Below are 8,192 nucleotides of genomic sequence, written 5' to 3' on the forward strand. Positions count from 1 at the left end.
ATATACCAATGGCCACAAGCATATAAGAAAAGCGTTCCACATTATTAAGTATTAGGGAAATATAAGCTAAAGTGCCAATGAGCTACCACTCTACGTATCTACTAGAATGTTTAATTCTATCCAGTCTTGGCAGTTTCCCGGCTTCCGCATTGACTTCAGGCCACAGCTGCTGTTGACACCACTACAATGTTCCTGTCTTGTCCATCTTTTGTAGTCTGCTGTCAATGTGAAAGCCAATATCCAACATAATAGTGCATAGGATCTTCACGGAGACCTTAGACCGTCTCCTGTGAGTTAGGTGAGTGTTGGCCACGGAAAGTGCAAAGGCTTTTACAGACATCATTTTTTTTCTCTGTCACGTAAGGTTTTTGGGTGGTATTTCACATAGCTAAGGTTTCCCTATAAGCGAACTGCATGTAAGTGGCAGCTCTGTGCTTGTTGATTTTTATCAACAATGCATATAATGCCAGAACCTACTTCAGTCTGAATCCACACTGTAACTCCTTCAGGAAATTGGTTCTGTTTGGTTCCCAGATGCAAGGGGTTGGGATAGTGGTATTGGAGGTGAAGGAGGAAGGTGCTACCACCATTGATTGAGCAAGAGATAAAGCTCAGTAACCACTGTGATACCAAAATTAATTCTTACAGCCAATCTATGAGGCACATATTACCAACTCCATTTCACTATTAAGGAAAAAAGAGGGGAAAAAAAGCCCAACAGAAAAAAAGGCAGGTTCAGAGAGGTAAAGTAACTTGCCAAAAGTCATATGACTAGAAAGCGACAGAGCTGGTATTCAAACCCTGGTTTGTCTCGCTGCCTCCTTTTTTTCCTTTCACTGTGCCAATGCATTGGAAAATCTCAGAAATTAACTGGAAAGCATCAATGCTGAAGATTGTAATACGGTAAAAACACAGCTCCAACATTCCAGGCATATTGTTGTGACTCTAAAACTACAGAGATGAAAAAGATGGCATGAAAATCTAAAATCTCGGAATATTACTTGGCCATAAAAAAAGAATGAAATCTTACCATTTGCTACAACATGGGTGGACCTGTAAGGTATTATGCTAAGGGAAATATGAGTCAGAGAGAGAAAGAAAAATGCCATATGACCTCATTTATATGCGGAATCTGAAGAACAAAATAAATGAACAAACAAAACAAACAGACTCATAGATACAGAGAACAAACTGATGGTTGCCAGATTGCGGGAGAGGGAGGGTTGGAAGGCTGGGTGAAAAAGGTGAAGGGATTAAGAAGTATAAATTGATGACAAAATAGTCACGAAGATGTAAAGTACAGCATAGGGAATATGGTCAATAATACTGTAATAACTATGTATAGTGCCAAGTGGGTACTAGACTAATGGGGGATCACTTTGTAAATTATATAAATGTCTAACCACTGTGCTGTACACCTGAAACTAATCTAAAATAATGTTGAATGTCAACTGTAACTGAAAAAAAAATAAAAAATTTAAAAATATATAAATGAAATCCTCTAAAAAAAGTGAATAATCCTAAGTAATAAATAGTATATATATACAAGAGAAAGAGCAAAAATAGTTTTTAAGTGAATCTGAGGTTTCTTAGGTGGTATTTTAAAACTACTCTAAAAGGAAATTATAGGTAATCACCAAGGATCAAAATTAGAAGGCGTAGGGTGAGACAAGGGCAGTGGACCAGAATCTCTGAAAACTTCCTAGTGACTGGGAATCATGCAAATTTGCATAAACTGGCTTTGTGAAAGTGGTGAGAGCCTACCGCTCAATCACAATTCTAACTGCCTTATTTGAAGACTAAATGGTGTGAGAAAGACTGTGGCTACCTTCTCGGGGAAAGACTAGAAGATAGGCTTTCAAGCAGGTACAATTTGGATTACAAATGAGCATCCTATGGAAAAAGTACTTGACAAAGGGCAATGCAAAAAATGGACAGAGGGGAGAAGTTCAAGGGTAGGAGGGTGGATTTAAATGTCACTTGTACATGGACAGCAGCTGACCTCATGGATGAAGACGGGGCCACTCAAAACCCAAACACACCAGAAGAAAAGCTGAAGATAGTTTTGAAGAGACTCCCTGAGTCCAACAGGAGTGGTGAAAATGTTAATCATAGGTAATGAAAAGTGATTAAGCAAGCTATTCCCTATTTGCTATGCCCTGTAATTTTGTGCTACCAACTGTTTTGTCAAGACTAAAATCATACTCCTTTCTAGTTGTTTTTTTGCACCATGAAAAAGAACCCTTTCCTCCATTTTCAGAGTAGCATTTTTGTGGATTGTGTTTTGTTTTGGTTTGGTTCAATTTGATTTGTGAATCTGTTGTCATCTGAAAAACTGACGTATGGAAGACAACTCAGATGCTGCTGCAAAGTCTGGAATTTTCTGCTCTCTGACCTCAGAATCTAACAGGCCTTCTTGGTGGAATGGTTTGATTTGGTTCAAAATGGAGCAGCCACAAGAGAAGTCAAGACACCAATTTTTGGACAGCAGTGATGTGTGCTTAAGGATGAACATATGCCAGTGTTTTCTGTTTCACAGGGAGGCTGAGTCTCGACAGTCAATCAAAACAGTCTTCAGAGAATTAAATACATATATCCGTCAGGTTTGTCAAATTTTCTTTAGGGTCGCCTTACTAAGTTACTTAGAAAAGATAATTTAGCTAAATTAAGTAAGGTGTGTCCTGGATCCCTAAGGAACAAAATACAATGAATTTTAACACCTCTGGGTTACTCATTTGGCTGTCTACAACTGTTGCGAAGAGAGTTACTATTATCTCCATTTTCAAATGAAGAAACTAAAGTGCAAGAAGTCAAATAACTTGCACAAGATCTTGCTAGAATCCAAGCAATGGAAACTATATAACAACTTACCCCTAGCCCCTCCTCCACATGCCACCCCCGCTGGAGAATCTGCCTCACACCATAGAATGTGGCCATTTTGACCTGTGGCTATAGATGCTCTCTTTTTTTTTTTCTTTTTTTTTTTTTTAAAGGAAAGTTTCCTTCTTAAAATATAGTAGGCATACAGAAAAGTGCACAAATATTAAGTGTAAATCTGTTACATCTTTTTTCCAGTTTTACTGAGAAATAATTGATATACATCACTGTATAAATTTTGTGTGTCTGGCATGATGGTTTGACTTACAAAGAATTGTGAAATGATTATCAGTTAATTTTTATAAAGTGAATAACTCATGTTACTACCTTCCAGATTAAAAAAAAAAAGAACCATGTTACTACCTTCCAGATAAAAAAAAAGAACCCTACCAAGCACCCCAGAAACTCCCAGTCTCCCTCTTGCTAAAGGAAACTACAACTCTGACCTCTATCATAAATTACTTTTGCCCACTTTGGAACTTGTTACAATGACATCATGAAACATTAACTCAAAATATTGTGTTTGCTTCTGTAGTTCAATATTTGTAAAATGTAATCATGTGCTGCCTAGTGAAGTAATTTGTTCATTTTCATTACTGTGCAGTATTCCATTGTGACATTCTACCATATATTTGTCCATGGTACTGTTGATGGATAGTTATAAATATTACTACTCTTCGCATCCTTGTATGTGTCTTTTGGTAAAACATATGTATGCATTTCTGTAAGGATTATGCCTAGGACTAGAATAGCTGGGATATGCAGCTTTAAGAGATCCTACCAAACCATTTCCCAAAGCGCTTGTGTCAATTTATACTCTCAAACATTATAGAAGAGTTGCAGTTGCTCCAAATCCTTGTCCTTAGGACACTTAGAATTGTCTCTGTTTTTCATTTTATTCTGGTTGTTCATATGAGTAAAGAATCCCCATAAGTGAAATCATGCAGTATTTGTCTTTCTGTGTCTGGCTTATTTCACTTAGCATAATGTTTGGTCCATCCATGTTATGAATGGCAGGATTTCTTTCTATTTTTAAGGTTGATTAATATTCCATTGAATGTGTATACCACAATTTCTTTATCCATTCATCTGTCAACTGACATTTAGGTTATTTCCAGATCTTGGCTATTGAGAATAATGTTGCAATAAACATAGGGAGCAGAGATATCTCTTCAAGATGGTGATTTTGTTTCCTTCGAATATATACCCAGAAGTGAAATTGCTGGATCACACTGTAGTTCTATTTTTAATTTTTTGAGCCACTGCCATACTGTTTTCCATAATGGCTGTACCAATTCACCTTCCCACCACCAGTGGAGCAAAAGTGTCCCCTTTTCTCCACACCCTCACCAGCACCTGTTCTCTTGTCTTTTTGATAAGAGACATTCTGACAGGTGTGAGGTGATATCTCATTGTGGTGTTGATTTACATTTCCCTGGTATTCAGTGCCGTTGAACACCTTTTCATGTACCTGTTGGCCATTTGTTTGTCTTCTTTGGAAAATGTCTATTCAGTTCTTTTACCCATTTTTAAATTGGATGATTTGATTTTTTGCTATTGAGTTGTACAAATTCCTCATATATTTTTTATTTTAACCCCTTATTAGATATATGATTTGCAAATATTTTCTCCCATTCCATAGTTTGCCTTTTCATTTTGTTGTCTGTTGGTTGGTTGGCTGGTTGGTTAGTTAGCTGGGTTTTTTGCTATACAGAAGCTTTTTAATTTGATGTAACCCCACTTGTTTATTTTTACTCTTGTTGCTTGTGCTTTTACTGACATATCCATAAAAATCACTGCCAAGCCCAATGTCAAGTAGTTTTTTTGCATATATTTTCTTTGAGTCTTATTTTTTTCTTAGTCTAGCTGAAGGTTGGTTGATTTTATTTATCTTTTAAAAAAAAAACAAGCTTTAGTTTTATTGATCTTTTCTATTGTTTTCCTATTCTGTATTTCATTTGTTTCTTCTCTATTCTTTATTATTTCCTTCTGTAGGTATCTTCTTCATGGTATCTAGCAGTCCCCAAACATGAGCAGGGGTCATATCTAAGATTTCACAACTCAAGGATGGATGTGTTCCTAAATAATCTGAGTTAATACGCTAAAAGCGTGATTCATAGAATAGATATTACAATGGTGTTTGAATTGTTTTTATTCTGCACTTAGCATTAAATAGTATTCTGTGTGCTGAATTGAAACAATAACCACCTTATCTAACATTGTTTCTTGAGAAAATATGCTTTAAATACTAAATATCAGATTATTACATTAGTCATTGGAACACAACTCATTTATAGTTTAGTGCTATAGCTCCTATTATTGTTATGATAAAAAATAGTAAAATTTTATAACCATGAATACATCTTATCTAAAAAAAAAACACCTCTCCTATGTTTCAAATTCTGCAAGTTAAAGCCTGCCATTTTTATCCATAGATTACTTGTGAAGTGATAGTTTTGTGGGGTTTTTTTCCTTCACTGCAGCTCTCAGCTAACTTTCTCTTCAGTGTCTGACTTAAGTCAGAAAAAGACATCCTTTCTCAAATGTATACAGTAATGAAGAAGACTTCATTTCTAATCTGTGGGAGCTGACTAAACCTGGCTCCATGCCCGCTCCCTGCCATGTGGGTCAGGAGTGTGGGGAAGAAGTAACAGTCACTAATGACAGCCTGAAGTGGACATTGGCTACCAGACTTGAAATGGGTGGTTCCATAGAAAAAATTAAGGTTATAGAGAACTTCACAAATAAATGTGAGCGGGGGTGGAAGGATGGGAGAGAACAGGTCTGAACTTGAGAAACAAAAGGACATTCATTCCTCAGCAAGCAAGAAATAAATGGCTTTTTGCATCTCAGAGGCTGCTTCTGCTCCAGAAAATTAAAACTGCTTTGTTATACAAATGTCTAAAATATGCAGTATGCTTTAGGATCACAAGTAAATATATGTGCTATCATATTCTTAACAAAACCCATTGCAGCTCTTTATAAAGCATGGTTTCTATGTATCTATATATTTGCTTAGTCCAGGGTGAAATAGCCCAGGACAACCCTATCTTTAAAGAACACATTTCATGAGGAATGGACACCACATATTTAAAATAATCTTATCCAAATTCCTTCCCCACTGTATTGCTTTTGTTTCACCCTTTTACTCACCTACACATTAAACTCCTTCCTTTCAGCAATTTCTGCAAAAAAAAAAAAAAAAGGAAGAAAGAAATCAAAACTTCAACCACAGCAAGTTTTGTGAAATTGTAAATTTATTGACCATTTGGGATATTTTAGGGAGATGCTGCACAATATTCCGCCATCTCTTAAAATTCTTCCTTCTCTTTTTACCATTTTCTTCAATCTCCTCCCCTTCTCTGTTCAAAACTAATTTAGTATGTCCCTCTATCAGTCAGGAAAGGCTACCTGTGCTGTGGTTACAAAACAACCCCCAGAGCAATGCCTCAAGACAACCATTTACATAGGAATGAGACCTTCATTGATTAATTTCCAGAGTACCTGTGGAGATCATCTGAGCCCAAGCTTTACCCTTATATCTTTTATACCATGGATAGTTATTCAGATACTGAAAGTATTATAATAGGCTTTAAAGAGGCCCTTGCAGCTCCCTAAAAGAGGCAGTTAACTTTATTTTGGCCTAATGATTACTAAATTAGTATTTGCTGCAGAATCATGTGGGGATTTTCAAAATTCAGTTGCCTGAGCCCCATCCACAGATACCTTGGCTCAGTAGGTTTGATGTGGGGTCCAGGATTCTAAATATTTACCAAGCTCCCCAGGTACTTCTGAAAATTACCCATGTTCAAAAACTACACCTGTGGTTGAGGGGTCAGCAAACTATGGCACTCAAGCCCAATATGCCCCACTACCTGTTTTTGTAAATAAAGCTTAATCAGAATGCAGACATGCCCGTTCATTTATGTATTCTGCATGGCTGTTTTAATGTTATAATGGCAGAGTTGAGTAATTGAGACAGAGAGCATACGGCCCACAAAGAGTAAAATATTTACTATCTGGTCCTTTATAGTAAAAGTTTGCAGACCCCTGTTCTTGCCTGTTTCATGACTAATTTCCAGAGTCATGTTATCACTTGTGATGCGAACTAAGTAAGGCAATGTAGATGATCACCACTGAAAACAACAACCCCTGAACTGAATTCTTCACAGTCTTTATCCTCAAATGAGCAAGATGATTTTTTATATACCAGGGGTGTCCCCAAAAATGCACACATTTTAAGAGATGTTATCTATGTATCTTCGAAGTTGAATTGCGGTAGCAACGTGTAGTATGACGTTTGCTCAAGAGATGCAGTTAATCAAATGAATGCTAGCGTCATTCACTGTATTACAATTTTAATAAAATTTTTTCCTTTCTTAAAATGTGTATACATTTTTTTGGCACCTTCTGTATATAGACAAATTATCTGCCAAATTAATTTTTCCTGGGTTATACTGCCCCCTAACGGTAGAAACATTAAATTACAGATGCTTAATCAGATTAGATGTTCCCCATTGTTAATTTACATAATTCCTGCAATCAGAGTTATACTTAGAGACTTTGTGGCAGGGGACTTTAGGAATCAGAGTTCACTTGGTAGAACTGAGCAGGACTACACAGTTGGCAATTTTAATGAGAATTAGAATCCCTTCCTTCTGTAAAACTCTCTTCGAAGACTATGTATTACTCCATGTAACATTTCCAATGAGCTAGGTCATTTATCCCAAGGCGATCAATTTTCTCAGGAATATTTTGGCCATTTGTGATGCTATGTCTAGCTCTAAAGCTGAGGCACAATGCTATCAAAATAGGAAAAAAATCACATTTGTGCTATGATGAACTGTGATGAAAGAAAGCCTAAACAGCAATCCGGACGCACACAAACATATGCTAAGATGTTTACCAAGAGGGGTTGCACACATATTGGCAATGATGAAACAGCAGAGGGTGAAACCATTGGTTTCCCCCCTTGACTATTGGTGAAAATCCTCTGAGGGGTGATTTAAAAACCATGATCTCTACCCCTGGAAACTCTGATCTAATTGGTCTAAGGCAACAGTGTAAGTTCTCCAAGGAATTACAATGTGCAACCAAGGTTAAGAAACATTGTCCTACTGGAGTGTTTCTCAAATTTTAAGGTATATTCAAATTATCTAGGGATCTTTTTAATCTGCACCTTGTGATTCAGTAGGTCTGTGATGGCACCTGAGAATCTATTCCTAACAAACGAAGGTGCTGCTGCCACCGCTGTCGGGAACCCGAGCTTTGAATGGCAAGAAATTACATCATCCCTAATTTTTTTTTTTTTTTTT

Source organism: Hipposideros armiger, unplaced genomic scaffold (assembly GCF_001890085.2).
Source record: "Hipposideros armiger isolate ML-2016 unplaced genomic scaffold, ASM189008v1 scaffold_1165, whole genome shotgun sequence".
NCBI lineage: Eukaryota > Metazoa > Chordata > Mammalia > Chiroptera > Hipposideridae > Hipposideros > Hipposideros armiger.